This window comes from Trachypithecus francoisi, unplaced genomic scaffold (assembly GCF_009764315.1).
Source record: "Trachypithecus francoisi isolate TF-2019V2 unplaced genomic scaffold, Tfra_2.0 Lachesis_group12, whole genome shotgun sequence".
Classification (NCBI taxonomy): domain Eukaryota; kingdom Metazoa; phylum Chordata; class Mammalia; order Primates; family Cercopithecidae; genus Trachypithecus; species Trachypithecus francoisi.
The window spans coordinates 64721006-64741350 of NW_022681457.1; the positions used below are offsets into that span (position 1 = coordinate 64721006).

The 20345-nt window shown below is 47.5% G+C and overlaps 1 pseudogene; it reads left to right on the forward strand.

Moving 5' to 3' along the window:
* The first annotated feature begins 14432 nt into the window (after positions 1–14432).
* On the forward strand, positions 14433–15334 carry LOC117093868 (annotated as a pseudogene).
* Positions 15335–20345: the final 5011 nt, after the last annotated feature.

Sequence of the window (20345 nt, forward strand, 5' to 3'; positions counted from 1 at the left end):
AGATAGATAGATGATAGATAGGGAGATAATAGACAAATTTGCAGAGGCACTATTTGTTATACCAAAAGAACTATAAACTATGTAAATTAATCCTAAATGGTTACATAGATTATAAGACAGTCCTAAAACAAAGAACCATGTAGCCATTAGAAAGACTCTAGATTGGTACAGGCTGCCATAAAAAGATTACTAAGGCACATTATAAGGTGAAAAATAAAATTTCACAAAAATATATAGAGTATGATTCCATTTACGCATTTTTTTTTTTTTTTGCGATGGAGTCTTGCTCTGTCACCCAGACTGGAGTGCAGTGGTGCCATCTCGGTCCACTGCAACCTCTGCCTCCTGGGTTCAAGTGATTCTCCTGCCTCAGCCTCATGAGTAGCTGGGACTATAGACACCTGCCACTACGCCTGGCTTATTTTTGTACTTTTAGTAGAGACGGAATTTCACCATGTTGGCCAGGCTGGTCTCGAACTCCTGACCTCAGGTGATCCGCCTGCCTCAGCCTCCCAGAGTGCTGGGATTACAGGCGCGAGCCACCGGGCCCAGCTTCATTTATTTATTTATTTATTTTTTTTGAGACGGAGTCTCCGTCTGTCGCCCAGGCTGGAGTACAATGGCGCAATCTCGGGTTACTAAAACCTCTGCCTCCTGGGTTCAAGCAATTCTCCTGCTTCAGACTCCCAAGTAGCTGGGATTACAGGTGCGCACCACCACACCAGCTAATTTTTTGTATTTTTAGTAGAGACAGGGTTTTACTATATTGTCCAGGCTAGTCTCAAACTCCTGGGCTCAAGTGATCTGCCTGCCTTGGCCTCCCAAAGTGCTAGGATTACAAGCGTGAGGCACTACACTCGGCCCCATGTATTCATTTTTAAGCCAAATATTTGTATATGTACATATAGGAACATAAACAAAATAGTGGTTTCATCTGGGAAGGAAGAAGCGAAATGGCATTTCACATTTTACTTCTGTACCATTGGGTTTTTTTAAAAGGCTATATTCACGCATTATAATGCAATTTTTTTAAATTAGAGAAATAATAATGGGAAACCATTCAGCACCTTGATTCTGACCAAGCAAGAGCAGATAAGGTAGCACAGGGATTCAAACTGCCTGGAGACCTCCAGGGTCACTGTGAGGGTAGCTGGAATCACCGGCATAAATAAATGATTTAACGTGCTCAGGCTTCTAAGTGCCCATCCCTGGGGCTGGGGAGGAGCGAGGTGCTTAAACCATTCCCAAGCCTCAGGCATTGAAAACAGGAGTGTTTTCGCTAAGAAGGAGGGTGCTGTGCTGTAATTGACCTCTTTGGCATTCAGCGTCTATATAAACCGTTCCCAAACCTCAGGCATTGAAAGCAGGAGTGTTTTCTCTAAGAAAGAGGGTGCTGTGCTGTAATTGACCTCTTTGGCATTCAGCGTCTGCACGACATCCAGTGCAGCTCTGGGCTGGCGGAAGAGATCAAGCTGCTTGCGCTGGGAAGGGTCACTGCCCAAGGACAAGTCCTGTACTCACAGCAACGCTGAATCGCAGTCCTGGGCCATCTGGCCCCGGCCTCATAATCACTCTTCTGCCATGAATACTGAATGAAGGTAAACATACAGTCACAGGGCTATCTTGACAGCACCCAACTTTAAACCTGTGGCCTATTTCTGGCTCTATACTGTGATGAATTCTGTCAAAAACCAAACAAATAACATCCTAAAATTATTTTGTGAACAATACATTACTTATTTCACATTAAAAATGTTGCTCTGTTAATGTAAAGACAGCACAGGTTTTGTTTTTGCGTTGGCTTTTGTGAGTGTGTGTGTTTTGTTTTTGTTTGTTTGGTTGGTTGGTTTTGGGTTTTTGTGTGTGTGTGTGTGTGTGTGTGTTTTTTTTTTTTTTTTTGAGACGGAGTCCTGCTCTGAAGTGCACTGCCCAGGCTGAAGTGCAATGGCGCGATCACTGCAACCTCTGCCTCCCGGGTTCAAGCAATTCTCCTGCCTCAGCCTCCCGAGTAGCTGATATTACAGGTGTGAGCCACCACGCCCAGCTAATTTTTGTATTTTTGGTAGAGACAGGGTTTTGCCGTCTTGGCTAGGCCGGTTTTGAACTGCTGACCTCAGGTGATCCACCCACCTTGGCCTCCCAGAGTGCTGGGATTATAGGCATGAGCCACTGCACCCAGCCGACAGCATGGTTTTGGTCACCTCAAATGAGCACACAAATACATAAATCTCACGGTTTTGGTATTGCATCATTTTTTTCATATACTGGGAAACAAAAAATGGAAGTGGTGTAAGCTGTCCCGACCTCTGAAGGGCCCTGAGGGAACATGGGCCATCTTTTGGTTTCCTGGCTTCTGAACCACTTCTGTGTTTAGGGAACTGGCCACGTATGAGCCTTGTGAGGAGGCAGAGCCCATCTCCCACTAGACAAACTACTGATGCAGAGACCTTATTTTCCAAGCATCCCTGATGCCTGCGTTTAGCCAGTCAGGTGCACCTGCCCCAAATTCTGAATCTGAGGCTAATGGCACAAAGGAGAAAAAGTGGAAAATTATTTCTGGCAGTGGCAGTAGCGGTGGCAAACAGAATGTGGCTCTAGGTCCTAGTGTGCGGTGGTGGGGGGACTCCCATGTACTCCCTGGACTGAGCTAATGGCATGACTTTTAATGTGGCCCTGGCTGTGCAGCTTCCTTGATTCTAGAAGCCTGGTTTTTCAGCCTTCCTGGCACATCTCTGAGCTACTCAATATCTTATCATTAAATCCCTAAATGAGCCAGAATTGGTCTCTGTTGCTGCAATTAAGAGCCATTGCTGAGACACGAGTCCAGCGCAATGATCATGAGCAAGGAAGCCTGAGTTCTGCTGAGAGGTGGGCAGCCCATTAGTAATCAGAAAAATGAGACTGCACTAAAACAGCATGGAGATGCTACTTGATATCCATGTGACTGGCAAAATCTCAGGCGCTGGATAATGCCAAGAGTGGGTGGGGGGTGTGGCTCGGAGATCCAATTGCTCTGTGGCCAGTGACTATACCCTTTTCCCTTTTTAAAAAAAATGTGTTCTCTCAGCTAGGCGCGATGACTCACACCTGTAATCCCAGCACTTTGGGAGACCCAGGCAGGTGGGTCACCTGAGTTCAGGGGTTCGAGACCAGCCTAGTCAACATCATGAAACCCTTTCTCTTCTAAAAATACAAAAATTACCCGGGGGTGGTGGCGGCCGCCTGTAATCTCAGCTACTCGGGAGGCTGAGGCAGGAAAATCACTTAAACCCAGGAGGTGGAGGTTGCAGTGAGCCGAGATCACACTGTTGCATTCCAGCCTGGTGACAGAGTGACTCTATCAAAAAACAAACAAAAGTTTGCTTTTTTACATTTTTTCTCTTTTTTTAATTTTTAATTTTAATTTTTATTTTTTGAGACAGTCAGTAGCCTGGTCTGGAGTGCAGTGGTGCAATTGTAGCTCACTGCAGCCTCTACCTCCGGGCTCTAGTGATCCTCCTGCCTCTACCTCCCAAGTAACTGGGACTGCAGGCACATGCCATCGTGCCCAGTTTTTTAATTTTTATTCTGTAGAGGCAGGGTCCTTGCTGTGTTGCCCAGGCTGGTCTCAAACTCATGGGCTCAAATGATTCTCCCACCTCAGCCTCCCAAAGTGCCGGGATATAGGTGTGAGCCACAGCACCTGGTCCCTTTGTCTTTTTTATGTCTATTTTTATGTCTATTTGGGTTCCATACACTCAACAGCTCAACAGAAGAAAGGGCTGTGGCTGGACGGAGTGGGCCACACCGCTTGCCTCCGCCTTAATCATAGGTCACGTTCTTCTTGCTTTTAATTCATTTTTTTAGCAACATTGAACATTCACACACATACTTACATACTTAAGAGAATTTCTTCAACGGCAGAAAAGGATATACGGGGAAAGGTGAGTTTCCCTCCCGCGCCAATGCCCAGAGCCCCTTCCCAGAGACAGCCGTGGAGAACAGGTTCGTGGGTGACCCTTCCCCAAGTCTATTCCTCACTCAGCATCCAGATGGATCCTTCAGAAATGTGACACAGATTACAGCACAACCGCTGCCCTCCAGCGGCTTCCCATTATTCTCCGGATGTCATTCTACGTCCTACCGTGGCGACAAAGCCCTGCGTAATCTGGACCAGTCGCCTGCCCCAGCCTCATTCCCATGGCTCTCCCCGACCCCGACCCCTTGCAGCCGCTCTGGCCTCCCTGGCCTCATTCCCATGGCTCTCCCCTACCCCATCCCCTTGCAGCCGCTCTGGCCTCCCCGGCCCCCTGACACCCCATGGCTGATCTCACGACTTGCTGTACCTTTGCCTAGAATGTCCCTACAGGCTCCAGCCTCTGACTCTCCTGCTGGAGTTCTCTCCTCAAATACAACCTCCTCCCAGGGGCCTTCCTGGGCTGCCTGCGCCCTCTTCCTCTGTTCTCCCGGTCTGAGGCTTCCTACCCAACTCCAGCCCACAGCCCCAGGCTTTACCCTAACGTAACTGTTATAAACTTAAAATCCTGGCTGGGCGCGGTGGCTCATGCCTGTAATCCCAGCACTTTGGGAGTTCGAGGCGGGCGGATCACTTAAGGCCAGGAGTTCGAGACCAGCCTGGCCAACATGGCCAAACCTCATCTCTACTAAAAATACAAAAATTAGCTGGGTGTGGTGGAGCGCGCCTGTAGTACCAGCTGCTCTGGAGGCTGATGTGGGAGGATGGCTTGAACCCGGGAAGCAGAGGTTGCAATGAGCTGAGATCACGCTACTGCACTCCAGCCTGGGTGACAGAGCAAGACTCTGTCTCTTAAAAAAAAAAAAAAAATCCTAAGTCCCCCCCAGTGACTGAACAGACTCCCTCTTGGGCAAGGGGACCCCAGAAAAACCTTAAAACTTGAGTTCCTGGCGGTGAAAGGATGGGAGGTCAGACATGCCTCTTTATACCTCTTCACCTTTTATAGTTCAGACACTGACCCGCATTCGTGTTAAAATAGAGGTCATAAGACTCACGGAACGGGCCCTTTGTGGAAGTAAGATACCAAATTATAAATAGGACTAAGGTCATTCCAGACAAGCGGTAAGTCACTCACCTCTACACTTAAAGAATAACTTACGTTCTAACTGCCACGAGGCTTTTCTTTTTCTCTAGCAGATAAACAAGCACTGGTCTCAGGATAAGCAACTTTGAAACATTTGGAAGTTCCTGCGGGTGCTGCATAACTGACCTCCAGCCTCTGTTCCACCAGCCACAACTACAGCTTTGACTGGACAAGAGACTGATTTCGGCCACTTTCTCCTGGTAAGAAGAACATGGACTGGTCCTCGCTGGTTTACAGAGGTTGCACACAGGTTGCCTTCCTGTCTTAAAAATAGCTTTTGATATATAGGACCTAATTGTAATAACATTTAAATGCTAAGTCTCCACTCCAAGGTGAACACTGGTTGTTTGTTTGTTTGTTGAAGACAGAGTCTCATTCTGTCGCCCAGGCTGGAGTGCAGTGACGTTATCTCAGCTCATTGCGACCTCTGCCTCCCAGGTTCAAGCGATTCTCATGCCTCAGCCTCCCAAGCAGCTGGGACTACAGGTGCGCCACTACGTCTGGCTAATTTTTAGTAGAGATGGGTTTAGCCATGTTGGCCAGGCTGGTCCTAAATTCCTGGCCTCAAGTGATCTGCCCGCCTTGGTCTCCCAAAGGGCTAGGATTGCAGGCATGAGCTACTGCACCTGGCCAACATAGGTCGTATGTTACATGCATATTTGTTGAATATGCATGTGTCATGACTACCTCATGAATATTCATAGCTTCTCCTGTAATCTGTTGAATATGTGTGTTTAGCCAACCCATTCAGTATAAAACTCCTACCTCAAACCTCTTTCTTTGAAGTGCCTGTCTCTGTTCTTGGCCGAAGGCACACTTCCCAGCCTGTGGGACAGCCACCTTGCAGGCTGTAACCCTTTATAAGAAACGAAGCCTTCGTCAGGCATGGTGCTGTGTGCCTGTAGTCTCAGCTACTCAGGAGGCTGAGGTGGGAGGACCACTTGAACCCAGGAGGTCGAGGCTGCAGTGAGCTATGATTGTGCCACCGTACTCCAGCCTGGGCAACACAGTGAGATCCTGTGGAAAAAAAGAAAGAATAAAGAAGGAAGGAGGGAAGGAAGGAAGGAAGAGAGAGAGAAAAGAAAGAAAGATGGATAGAAAGAGAGAGAAAGAAAGAAAGAGGAAAGAAGGAAGGAAAAAGAAAAGAGAGGAAGGAAGGAAGGAAGGAGGAGAGGGAGAGAGAAAGAGAGAAGGGGAGAAGAGAAAAGAAAAGAGAAAAGAGAGAAGAGAAGAGAAAGAAAGGAAGAAAGAGAAAAAGAAAATCACAGTCTCCTCCCCTTTTCTACGTGTATAAACTCAGTGAGTTTTAAGTGATCGCTGTTTATCAGTCTCTGGCCTGTCTTGCTGCAATGGTCAGCTGCATGGAGCTAGGCCTTGTCCACTGCTGAATCCCCAGCACCAGTGAGTGCTGTGACAGGGGCTGCTCAGGAAGTCCTCGCTGAATGGGGGTGGAGACGCGTGGCCATTCTCGTGCCTTGCTTTTTTCCACTGAACAGTACACGTCAGGGCCTGGTCTACATTGGCATACATGGACCTGCCTCATTCTTTGTAACAGGTGTGTGGGATTCCTACCATGTGGAAGCTCTACGATCTTTATTTAACCAGAGCCTTTACTGATAGACAGTTTGCTCCCGATTTTTTATTATCACAAAACAAGCAACAACAACAATAAAAAACAGAAAAGTATATCCATACAATAAATCTGTAGATACCAGCTTCTTGGGTCAAATAGTGTGGAATGTTTCATTTTGGTTTTTTTGTTTTGTTTTGTTTCCTTCTTTTTTTCTCTCTCTTTTTTTGACACAGAATCTCTCTCTGTCACTCAGCCTGGAGTGCAGTGGTGTAATCTCAGCTCACTGCAACTTCCTCCTCCCAGATTCCAGTGATTCTTCTGCCTCAGCCTCCCAAGTGGCTGGGATTACAGGTGTGCCTCACCATGTCTGGCTAATTTTTGTACTTTTAGTGGAGACAAGGTTTTGCCATGTTGGCCAGGTTGGTCTTGAACTCCTGACCTCAAGTGATCTGCCCACCTCAGCCTCACAAAGTTCTGGGATTATAGGCGTGAGCCACCACCCCCTGGCCAGACTGTTTCATTTTGAAAGATGTCATCAAATCACAGTCCCCAGAGAAGTACCCAGAGAATCGCAGTCCCCAGAGTCACAGGGAGATGGGAGAAAAGAGGAGCAGATGAGGCCAGAAACTGCTGCAGACAGAAGGCCCGTGGAGCAGAACTTACAGGACACTGGGAGGACTCTAGCTTTGATCAGAGAGGTGGGGAGCCTCTGTGGGGTTTTGAGTAGGGAATGGATGTGGCCTACTTATGTTTTTATTTATTTATCTATTTTGAGACAAAGTCTCACTCTGTCACCCAGGCAGGAGTACAGTGGTATAATCACGAGTCACTGCAGCCTCAACCTCCTGGGCTCAAGTGATCCTCCCACCTCATCCCCTTCAGTAGCTGGGACTACAGGTATGTACCACCACACCCGGTTAATTTTTTTTTATTTTTTGTAGAGACAGGGTTTCGCTATGCTGCCCAGGCTTGTCTTGAACTCCTGGGCTCAAGCGATCCTCCCACCTTGGCCTCCCAAAGTTTTGGGATTACCGGTGTGAGTCACTGCACCCAGCCCTGCTTGTGTTTTTATAAGACCATTCCGGCTGCTGTGTGGTGTGAAGTAGGGGGCCAGAGAGTAGATGCTGAAGAGACACAGGTGAGACACAGTACTTACAGCCTGGACCAGGGCTGTGCTGAGAAGTGGCTGGATTGGGGAGCTATTCTGAAGACAGGGTGGAAAGAATTTGCTGGTGGGGCAAATGTCAGATAAAGAGAAGAATCAGGCCAGGCACGGTGGCTCAAGCCTGTAATCCCAGCACTTTGGGAAGCCAAGACGGGCGGATCACGAGGTCAGGAGATCGAGACCATCCTGGCTAACACGGTGAAACCCCGTCTCTACTAAAAAAAAAAATACAAAAAACTAGCCGGGCGAGGTGGCGGGCGCCTGTAGTCCCAGCTACTCCGGAGGCTGAGACAGGAGAATGGCGTAAACCCGGGAGGCGGAGCTTGCAGTGAGCTGAGATCCGGCCACTGCACTCCAGCCTGGGCGACAGAGCGAGACTCCATCTCAAAAAAAAAAAAAAAAAAAAGAGAAGACTCAGAGATCTCTCAGGGCCTGAGCAACTGGAAGGATGGGGTGGAAGAGTCTGTGTAATTGGTGCCCCATTCCCAAGATGTTGGCACCATGGGCCTGCAGGGGCAGCAGCTGGTAGAGGGGAGGCATCTGGCAAACTCCCTTTCCCAATAGATAAGGTTTCCTGATCTTAGCCTGTCAGGGTGATTTCAAAACAGGTACAGCTGGACTGCCGCAGGCTGAAATGTAAGGAACGGCCAGCCTACAGGCAAATGAGGGCAGTGACTAACTCAAATCCTGTCCCCCAGCTAGGCCCATATTCCTCCTTTCCCTCTACTTCCTTCCCCTGTTGGTGCATGCTGGTGCCCAGGTGCCCATACAGCTGGAGACACCTGTGCTCCCTTGCTTTTTTTTTTTTTTTTTTTGTTGAGACGGAGTCTTGCTCTGTCGCCCAGGCTGGAGTGCAGTGGCCGGATCTCAGCTCACTGCAAGCTCCGCCTCCCGGGTTCACGCCATTCTCCTGCCTCAGCCTCCCGAGTAGCTGGGACTACAGGCGCCCGCCACCTCGCCCGGCTAGTTTTTTGTATTTTTAGTAGAGACGGGGTTTCACCGTGTTAGCCAGGATGGTCTCGATCTCCTGACCTCGTGATCCGCCCGTCTCGGCCTCCCAAAGTGCTGGGATTACAGGCTTGAGCCACCGCGCCCGGCCATTTTTTTTTTTTTTTTTTGATACTGAGTCTCACTCTGTCACCCAGGCTGGAGTGCAGTGGTATAATCTCAGCTCACTGCAACCTCTGCCTCCTGAGTTCAAGCAATTCTTCTGCCTCAGCCTCCTGAATAGATGGGATTACAGGTGCCTGCCATCACGCCTGCCTAAGTTTTATATTTTTAGTTGACATGGGGTTTCAGCGAGTTGGCCAGGCTGCTCTCAAACTCCTGACCTCAAGTGATCTGCTGCCTCAGCCTCCCAAAGTGCTGGGATTACAGCACTTTGTCAGGAGCCCGTGGGCCCAGGGTTTTTTGTTTTGTTTTGTTTTGTTTTGTTTTTAAGAGATGGAGTCTGGCTCTGTCGCCCAGGCTGGAGTGCAGTGGCACGATCGTAGCTCACTGCAGCCTGGAACTCCCGGGCTCAAGCAGTTCTCCCACTTCAACTTCCTGAGTAGCTGGGAATACAAGCATGCACCAGCACACTCAGCTAATTTTTTAAATTTTTTGTGGAGATGAGCTACTGCTATGCTGCCCAGGCTGGTCTCAAACAACTGAGTTCAAGCAATCCTTCTGCCTTAGCCTCCCAAAGTGCTGGGATTACAGGCATGAGCCACCACATCTGGCCCCCTTTTATCTTAAAATGCTTCCCAGTCATTCTGTTTTGGGTGCCCCATCTCTGACCTTTACCCTATCTGTCATTACGGGATGCTGACAAGGACAGTGTGGCTGCTCAATGTGGGTTTCTGTTGTCAAGATATCACAAGGGCATGGAACCAGAAGGGGGCTGTCAGATTCTGACTGACTGTAGCAGCTTATCTGAATGTATCACAGATCAGGAGAGGACGATATAATCAAAGGATGAGGCAACCATCAACTGAGGGCAAACAGCTCCAAAGTAAAGTCAGCACTTTCCAGCTGGCTCCAGTGCACTCTCCCTGTGGCCGCAGGCAGAGCGGCCAGGGCCCCTCCTCCAGCCTCCTTTCCATCCTTCCAACACAGCAGCTTCTCCCATCTCAGAACTTCAGGGCTTCAGACATCCTTGGTGCTGAGGCCTAGGTTCCATGAGGTCAAAGGGAGAATTCAGGCCGGGCACAGTGGCTCACGCCTGTAATTCCAGCACTTTGGGAGGCTGAGGTGGGTGGATCACCTGAGCTCAGGAGTTCGAGACCAGCCTGACCAATATGGTGAAACCTCGTCTCTACTAAAAATACAAAAATAAGCCGGGTGTGGTGGCGAGTGCCTGTAATCCCAGCTACTCGGGAGGCTGAGTCAGGAGAACTACTTAAACTAGGGAGGTGGAGGTTGCTGTGAGCCGAGATCACCACTGCACTCCAGCCTGGGCAACAGAGTGAGACTCCATCTCAAAAAAAAAAAAAAAAAAAGGAGAATTCAGACTAAGCTGTTTTGCAGCATCCCAAGGCTGTGTTGACCTCACGTGCAGCTGCATCATGGGAGTGGGCGGTGCGACATCTCAAGTCCAATTCAACTGAGCCATGGTTCAGGCTAAGTTCCCACTGGTGCTCCTACCTGGAACACTCTTCAGGTAGTGGCTCCTTCTCACCCATTCAAATGTCCAGGCCTTTCCTGACAGGCCCTGCCCATCTCTGTCTCTCTCAATTTCCCTGCTTGCTTTCGTTGTTGTTGTCATTGTTGTTGTTTGGTGTTTCGTTCTTTTTTTTGGCAGAGTCTTCCTCTGTCGCCCAGGCTGGAGTGCATTGGCACGATCTCGGCTGACTGCAATCTCTGCCTCCCAGGTTAAGGTGATTCTCCTGCCCCAGTCTCCCACGTAGCTGGGATTACAGGTGCCCGCCACCACACCTGGCTAATTTTTGTATTTTTAGTAGAGACAGGATTTCACCATGTTGGCCAGGCTGGTCTCAAACTCCTGACCTCAAGTGATGTGCCCTCCTCAGCCTCCCAAAGTGCTGGGGTTACAAGTGTGAGCCACCACGCCTAGCCAATTTCTTTTCTTTCACCCCCTTTTTTCCCCTCCAGACAGGACCACTGGATTGGAGTGGTACCATCATAGTTCTTTTTAATTGCAACTCTTAGGCTCAAGTGATCTTCCCGCCTCAGCCTCCTGAGTATCTGGGACTACAGGTGTGCGTCACCATGCCTGGCTAATTTTTTATTTTTATCTTTCTTTTGTAGAGACAGGGGTCTCACTATGTTGCCCAGGCTGGTCTCAAACACTCAGCCTTAAACAATCCTCCTCCTGCCTCAGCCTCCTAAGTAGCTGGGATTATAGGTGTGAGCCACCATGCCTGACTTTTTATTTCATTTTTTGTAGAGATGTGGTATCGCTATGTTGACCAGGCTGGTTTTGAACTCCTGGCCTCAAGCCGTCCTCCCGCCTGGGCCTCCCAAAGCGTTGAGATCACAGATGTGAGCCACCTTGCCTGGCCTACTTCCTTTCTTCCTGTGAAATTGCCTTGTTGGTTTGTCTACTTGTTTTCTGTCCATCCTGTTTACTCTTATCTCTATCTCCTAGAACAGTACCTCGCACAGAGTAAGGGTTCCTTGTGTTTTGTGACAGGGAAGCAGTGTGGCTTGTTGGAGAGGAGCCACATACCCCCGCCCCCCATTCATACATGGTGGGACTCAGCCTGAACGATTGCTCAGTTGAGTTGGATTTGAGATGTTGCACTGCCCTCTCCCATGACGCAGTTGTGCGTGAGGTCAGCACAGCCTTGGGGTGCTGCCAAACAACTTAGTTTGAATGCTCCCTTTGACCTCATTGGAACCTAAACCTCAGCACCAAAGATGTCCCCATACCAGTAACCCGGGCAACAGAATGCAAATAAAGGACAGAAGATAAAAGGTGCAGGTTCTGACACACTCTTTGCTTGTGTCATCAGTTAGCAAGCACTTACAGGCACATCCAGCCTCCATCCTTACATTCCACAAGGATCTGAGTGTCTGTTATAGGCAAGGGACAGTGCTAGGTTTTTTTTCTAAAAACCAACTTCGGGCTGGGCATGGTGGCTCACACCTGTAATCCTAGCACTTTGGGAGGCTGAAGTGGGTGGATTGCCAGAGCTCAAGAGTTCGACAACAGCCCCGGCAACATGGTGAAACCCTGTCTCTACCAAAAATTAGCCAGATGCAGTGGCATGCACCTGTGGCCCAGCTACTCGGGAGGCTGAGGTGTGAGGATCACTTGAGCCCAAAAGGTCAAGGCTGCAGTGAGCCGTGTTCGCACCACTGAACTCTAGCCTGGGCAACAGAGTGAGACCCTGTCTCAAACAACAATAGCAACAACAAAAGAAAGAAAGAAAGAGGAGGGGGAGAGAGAGAGAGAGAGAGAAAGAAAGAAAGAAAGAGAGAGGGAGGGAGAGAGGGAGGGAAGGGAAGAAGGGAGAGAGAGAGAGAAAGGAAGGAAGGAAGGAAGGAAAGGAAAGGAAAGGAAAGGAAAGGAAAGGAAGAAAGAAAGAAAGAAAGAAGGAAAGGACGGAGGGAGGGAGGGAGGGAAGGAAGGAAGGAAGGAAGGAAGGAAGGAGGTGAGAGATGGATGTGTGTGCAGTCGTATGGGATAATTGCCTGTGGGAAGGAAACAGAATGCAGCCTCTTGGAATGCAGGGGTAGGAGGAAGCCTGAAAAAGCTGTTCAAATTTGGATTCCGGGCCAAGCACGGTGGCTCACGCTTGTAATCCCAGCACTTTGGGAGGCAAGACAGGCAGATCACTTGAGGCCAGGAGTTCGAGACTAGCCTGGCCAACATGGTGAAATCTCATCTACAAAAAATACGAAAATTAGCCAGGCGTGGTAGTGCACTCCTGTAATCCCACTACTCAGAAGGCTGGGGTAGGAGAATCACTTGAACTAGGGAGACAGAGGTTGCAGGGAGCTGAGATCACACCAGCCTGGGCGATAGAGCAAGACTGACTCAAAATAAATAAATAAATAAACAAACAAACAAACAAATAGGACTCTGGGTGAAATAAGTCTGCTAGGGGCAAAATTTGGTGGGAGACCCAGAAGGTCAAGCTGCTTTAGAAAGAGCTCCACTGCTGACTTTCCTCTTTTTGACCACATGACTCTTCCAGGTATAAAAGCCTGCCATTGGTGGAAAAGGAAAAGGTGGTCCAGTTAGACCAGATGCCACCTGCTTCTGAAACCAGACATTTTGAAAACCCATCCATCTACCTGCAGGAAAAGGCAAGGGACCTGACCTCGCTTGGGCTCAGAGAAGAGGTTGCTGGGATCATAACCCCAGGGAGAGGCAGGATGGAAGAAGAGCATGCAGGGAGCAGAGGACAGGGCTACTCTCCAAGGAGGAGAGGGAAGAGGCCACAGAAATGGGAAAGGGGCCAGGACAAGTCAGTGGAGAGATGGTCAGGGCCTGGCCGGGAGGAGCAGGAGGAAAGCGGTGGAGTTCAGCCCCACGGCGGCAGGACCGCTCCCATTCATCTGGTCCTCTACCTCTGAAATTCTGGAATGCAGAATGAAACGTACAGATAGGCCAGCAGTGATATGTTATCCATCATAGGTTAAGGCCTCAAGTTTTATTTTATTCATTTTTAAACTTTTTTTTTTTTTTTTTGAGACAGGGTCTTGCTCTGTCGCCCAGGTTGGTGTGCAGTGGTGCCACCATGGTTCAACTGTAACCTTGAAACTCTGGACTCAAGTGATCCTCCTGCCTCAGCCTCCAGAGTAACCAGGACTATAGGCGCACACCACCATGCCCAGCTAATTTTTTATTTTTATTTTTTTATTTTTATTTTTTTTTTTTTTGAGACGGAGTCTCGCTCTGTCACCCAGGCTGGAGTGCAGTGGCCAGATCTCAGCTCACTGCAAGCTCCGCCTCCCGGGTTTACGCCATTCTCCTGCCTCAGCCTCCCGAGTAGCTGGGACTACAGGCGCCCGCCACCTTGCCCGGCTAGTTTTTTTGTATTTTTTAGTAGAGAAGGGGTTTCACCGGGTTAGCCAGGATGGTCTCGATCTCCTGACCTCGTGATCCGCCCGTCTCGGCCTCCCAAAGTGCTGGGATTACAGGCTTGAGCCACCGCGCCCGGCCCCAGCTAATTTTTTAACGTTTTGTAGAGAAAGGCTCTCACTGTGTTGCCCAGGCTGGTCTTGAACTCCTTGACTCAAACAATCCTCCTGTCTTGGCTTCCCAAAGTGTTGAGATTACAGGCATGAGCCACTGCTCCCAGCCACAAGTTTTATTTTAAATGTCTACCTTTCAATGATCACTTCGAGGAGAGGTGTGCAGTGGCACTATCTCGGCTCACTGCAACCTCCGCCTCCCGGGTTCAGGTGATTCTTCTGCCTCAGCCTCCTGAGTAGCTGAGACTATAGGCATGTGCCACCACTCCTGACTAATGTTTGTATTTTCAGTAGAGTCGGGGTTTCACCTTGTTAGCCAGGTTGGTCTTGAACTCCTGACCTAAAGTGATCTGCCTGCTTCGGCCTCCCAAAGTGCTGGGATTACAGGCATCAGCCACTACGCCTGGCCTCATTGTCTAGTTTTTACTAACCAAGAAGACAATGAGATATGCCAGAGGGCCCCATATCTGCTATGAGAACTTCCCCCCAAGAGCAGCTGGCCATGGTGCTGCAGCTGGAGCTGTACTTGGAGCTCTTCTTCATCCCCATGGCGCTCACCACCTTCTGCCACTGGCACTTTGTGCAGATCATGCTCTCCTGGCCCCAAGTGGGGACCTGGAGGTGCAGAAGAGCCAGGAGACTGGCTGCCATGATCCTCTTCAACTTCCTGGTCTGTTTGGACCCTACACTTTGTCTACCAGGGTGGGTTCCCCCAATGGAAGAGTCAAATTGGTGGGCGAGCGCAGTGTTGCTCAGTGCTCTCAATGCTGCATTGACCCCTTGATTTTCTTTATTTTTGTTTTTGTTTTTATTTTGTTTTGTTTTGTTTTTGAGACAGAGTCTCGCTCTGTTACCTGGGTTGGAGTGCAGTGGTGTGATCTTGGCTCACTGCAACCTCTGCCTCCCAGGTTCAAGCGATTCTCCTGCCTCAGCCTCCTGAGTAGCTGGGACTACACAGGCATGTGCCATGATGCCCAGCTAATTTTTGTATTTTTAGTAGAGATGGGGTTTCACCATGTTGGTCAGGCTGGTCTCGAACTCCTGACCTCAAGTGATCTGCCCACCTTGGCCTCCCAAAGTGTTGCAATTACAGGCATGAACCACCATGCCCAGCCTAACCCCTTGATTTTCTGTTTCTCTTCCTCCATGTGCACAAAGCCTTTGACAGAGGGCCACAGAGGCGGCAGCACGGGGGGTCTCACTGTCTGGGTAGTGGAGATCCAGCTGCAGAGAGAAGATGCGGATCTTAGGGGTGGCCAATGTCACCTTCACAGGAGATTAGAGGCGCCAGCTTGGGGTAACCTTTTGGGGAAGGAGGGCTCAAAAAGAGGAACAATGAAACAGAACTAAGGTGAGTTCAGAGGTAAAGGAGAGTAATAGATAGCTCAAGCACAACTCAGCCATTGAGTGAGTGTTTTCATTTTGTTCCTTCGGGTCTATGATATATTCCATTTTCTTTTCTTTTCTTTTCTTTTCTTTTCTGTCTCTCTCTCTCTCTCTCTCTCTTTCTTTCTTTCTTTTTTGCTTTGTTTTACTTGTTTGTCTCTTTTAGAGACAGGGTTTCCCTCTGTCTCCCAGGCTGGAATGCAGTGGTGTGATCACATCTCACTGCAGCTTCGAACTCATGGGCTCAAGCCATCCTCCTGCCTCAGCCTCCTGAGTAGCTGGGACGCCAGGTGCACGCCACCATGCCCAGCTAATTGTTTATTTTTTTATAGAGACAGGGTTTCACTATGTTGCCCAGGATGTTCAACAACTTCTGCCTTCAAGTGATCTTCCCTCCTGGGCCTCCCTAAGTGCTGAGATTACAAGTGTGAGCCACCACACCCAGCCTATAACATTTTCTTCATTATGGCTGGTACTACCTCGTGGTAAACCACAAGGCTTTTTATCCTGTAATATCAGAGTCTTAGAATTCTTTATCTTCCCTACTCTGTATCTAGAAGATGGTAGCATTCACTTATCTGCTGCAGAGCTCTTAATTCTATCCTTGGCTCCGATTCAGAAAGGAGGGTTCTTCATGCTGAATCTGAACAACCCAGCACAGGCAAGTCTGGGGAGCAAGGCAGGAGCCTGCATGTGGACTCAAAGGACCAGCACCCGAAACAAAGCAGTGACTGGCACAGGTGGACAAACTGGGCAAGAAAAGCAACAGTCCTTCAGAGCAGAGTCCACGTGGTGGGAAGAAACAGGTCATACTTTTTAGTGGTTACCTCCTATTGTGTTTGTGCCTTCTTTTTTCCTTTCTCAGTCTTGCCAAGAGGTCCATTAATTTGTTTTTTCAGAAAACCAAGATCCTTTCTTGCATTTATCTTTGTTTTCTTGTTGCATTAATTTCTAATCTTTATTGTTTCCTTCGTTTTACTTTATTGAGTCTTCTCTGTTGCTCCTTTTCTAACATGTTAACTTGGATGCTCATTCATTTTAGCCTTTCTTCTTTGTTAATGTAAGCATTTAGTGCGTTGGATAGATTTCCCTCTAAGAACAGCTTTAGTGGGATGTCACAAGTTTTGATTTGCAGAATTCTCATTATTTTGAGTTCTAAATAGGCTCCAAATTCCATGTGATTTTTTTCTTTGACTCTCGACTTTGGAAATGTATCTTAATTTTCAAACACAGAATTTTTTTCCCCTTTATTCTTTTGTTATTCATTTCTAACTAGAGAGTATTGTTTCAATGGTATTGGTTTTTTGAAATTTGCTGATAATTTTCTTTTTGGCTTGGAATATAAACAATATTCTAGTATTCCAACAATGAAAAGAAGAGGGATTCTGCAATTGTTGGGTGCCATCTTCTCTGTATATCTCTTAGATCGAACTTGTTAATTTATGATGTTCAAATCTTCATAACCTTTATATACATTTTCATCTATTTAATCTATCAGTTACATGAAGAGGTGCATTACATGCTCCTTCTATCATGGTAAGTTTGTCAATTTCTCCTTGGAGTTCTGTCTCCCTGGTGAATTGGAACTTTCAAAATTCCTTCTGCCTTAACATTGATTTTGTCTGATATTAGCAGAGCCACATCGACTTCGTTTTTAGTTATTATTTGCCTAGTCCATCTCTGTCCATCCTTTTACATTCAACCTTGCTGTATCTTTATGTTTTAAATGTGTTTTTCCTAAGCAGTGTATAAGAGGTCGAATTTTTTTATAATCTGGTCTGACAACTGGACAATATTTGTCTTTTAACTATATCATTTTGTCCATTTATAGTTATAAAATAATAATTTCCAATATTTTTGAATTTATTTCTGTCATCTTATTTTAAATCCTTTCAGTGAAGTATGTACACATATATTGAAATATACATGCATTCCATGTGTATTAGTCCATTCTCACGCTGCTAGTAACGACGTACCTGAGACTGGGTAATTTACAAAGAAAAGAGGTTTAATTGACTCACAGTTCCACAGGGCTGAGAAAGCCTCAGAAAACATAGAATCATGGTAGAAGGGAAAGCAAACAGGTCTGTCTTCACATGGCAGCAGCAAGAAGTGCAGAGCAAAATGGGGGAAGCCATCTGATAAAACCATCAGATCTCGTGAGAACTCACTCACCATCGGAGAACAGCATGAGGATAACCACCCCACGACTCAATTACCTCCCACCTGGTTCCTCCCATGACACTTGGGATTAAGGGAACTGCAATTCAAGATGAGGTTTAGGTGGGGACATAGCCAAACCATATCACCATGCATAGCCAAATAACAAGTGTATAGGCCAAATAAATTATCACAAATATCACAGAGTGAACACACCTATTTAAGAAAAAGCGAAACGTCTACCATCTTATTTTGTACTTTTTATTTCCCTCATCTTTTATTTTATTTTATTTTTTATTTTATTTTATTTTCAGACACAGTCTCACTCTGTTGCCCAGGCTGGAGTTCGACAGCATGATCTCGGCTCACTGCAACCTCCACCTCCTGGGTTCAAGCAATTCTTGTGCCTCAGCCTCCCGAGTAGCTGGGATTACAGATGTGTGCCACTATGCCTGACTATTTTTTGCATTTTTAGTAGAGACGGGGTTTCACCTTGTTGACCAGGCTGGTTTGAACTCCTGACCTTAGGTGATCCATCCACCTCAGCCTCCCAAAGTGCTATGATTACAGGTGTGAGCCACCGGGCCCGGCCATCCCTCATCTTTCAATGTTTGTTTTTTTCTGCTCTCTAGCCTTCTTTTGGGATTCAGTTTGTTTATTTCTTTTCTTTCTCATTTCATTTATTCCTCCACTGACTTCGAAACTATATGTTCTGTTTCCATTATTTGGTGGTTATTTTAAACATTGTAAGATGTTAGGACTTCCTCAGTGAGTTCCTCCCTCCCTCCCTCCCTCCCTTCTTCCCTTTGATACCACACTTCCAGGAAAAACCAACCCAAGTGGCTTCAAACTATGTGAATCTAGGGCAGCATTTCTCAAAGCACGGTCTGTGAGGTCAAAACTATTCGTAATGCTGTTAAGATGCTGATTGCTCTCTTCACCTTCATTATCTCACAAATAATGTGCACAGTGGAGGTTTTGAGAGCTACGTGACGTGATATCATGACGGAATGAATGCAGACCAGATAGGAAAATACAGCTGTCTTCTATTAAGCCAGGCATTAAAGTAATCTGCAAAAATGTGAAACAATGCCACTGTCACGAATTTTTTGAAGATATAGTTGCTTTTTCTAGGAACTATATTTATATTAACATGTAATGGCTTTATTATTATTATTATAAGATAATACACATTTTAAAATTTTTCTGTTCTGACTTTGTTGTTTTGGTTTTTTTGATATGCAGTTTCACTCTTGTTGCCAAGGCTGGAGTGCAGTGGTGTGATCTTGGCTCACTGTAACCTCTGCCTCCTGGGTTCAAGCTATTCTCCTGCCTCAGTCTCCCAAGTAGCTGAGATTACAGGCATGCACCAACACATCCGGCTATTTTTTTGTATTTTTAGTAGAGACGGGGTTTCACCATGTTGGCCAGGCTGGTCTCAAACTTCTGACATCAGGTGATCCACCCACCTTGGCCTCCCAAAGTGTCGGGATTACAGGCATGAGCCACTGTGCCTGGCCCCGTTTTAACTTTGAATATGGTTAATGTAAACAGATACAGCCTACCTAAACAGAAGCTCTTTGGGGTCCTCAGGAATTTCCTTTTTTTTTCATTTGAGATGGAGTCTCGCTCTGTCACCCAGGCTGGAGTGCAGTGCAGTGGCGTGATCTCGGCTCACTGCAGCCTCTACCTCCTGGGTTCAAGCGATTCTCCTGCCTCAGCCTCCCGAGTAGCTGAAATTACAGGCACATGCCACCATGCCTGGCTAATTTTTGTATTTTTAGTAGAGACAAGGTTTCACCATGTTGGTCAGGCTGGTCTCAAACTCCTGACCTCGTGATCCGCCCACCTCAGTCTCCCAAAGTCATGAGATCACAGGCGTGAGCCACTGTGCCCACAGGAATTTTCTTTTATTCTTCTCTTTTCTTTTTGTTTTGAGACAGTGTCTCACTCTGTCACCCAGGGTGAGTGCAGTGGCATGAACACAACTCACTGCAGCCTCGTCTTCCCAGGCTCAAGCGATCCTCCCACCTCAGCCTCCTGAGTAGCTGGGATTAGGGGTGCACGCCACCGTGCTCAGCTAATTCTTGTATTTTTTGTGGAGATGGGGTTTTGCCGTGTTGCCCGGACTGGTCTCAAACTCCCCAAGCTTAAGCAATCAACCTGCCTCAGCCTCCCAAAGTGTTGGGATTAGAGGGGTGAGCCACCACACCCACCCCTTCAGTAATTTTCAAGAGTATAAACTGGCCCTGAGATCCACAAATTTGAGAATTGCTGACCTGGTGAAATGACAGACAGGCTTACTCTGCTAAGTGCAATTGTGCACATATAAAACATTCTGCTACCTGATATGTGTTTAATGATTTAAAATTTCATAAAGTCCAATGCCACTTAAGCTCTCAAAGTGAGTTTAACGTCTGCCTGGTAAAATGCAAAGCTTGTTGAGGTATTAAATATGAGACTTAACAACCAGAACTATTTCATGAGGATATAAAGAAGTAACAGGCCAGGCGCGGTGGCTCACGCCGGTAATCCCAGCACTTTGGGAGGCCGAGGCGGGCGGATCACTAGGTCAGGAGATCAAGACCATCCTGGCTAACACAGTGAAACCCCGTCTCTACTAAAAATACAAACATGAGCCGGGCGTGGTGGCGGCGCCTGTGGTCCCAGCTACTCGGGAGCTGAGGCAGGAGAATGGCGGGAACCCGGGAGGCGGAGCTTCCAGTGAGCCAAGATGGCGCTGCTCACTCCAGCCTGTGCCACAGAGCCAGACTCTGTCTCAAAAAAAAAAAAAAAAAAAAAAGAAGTAACAAAG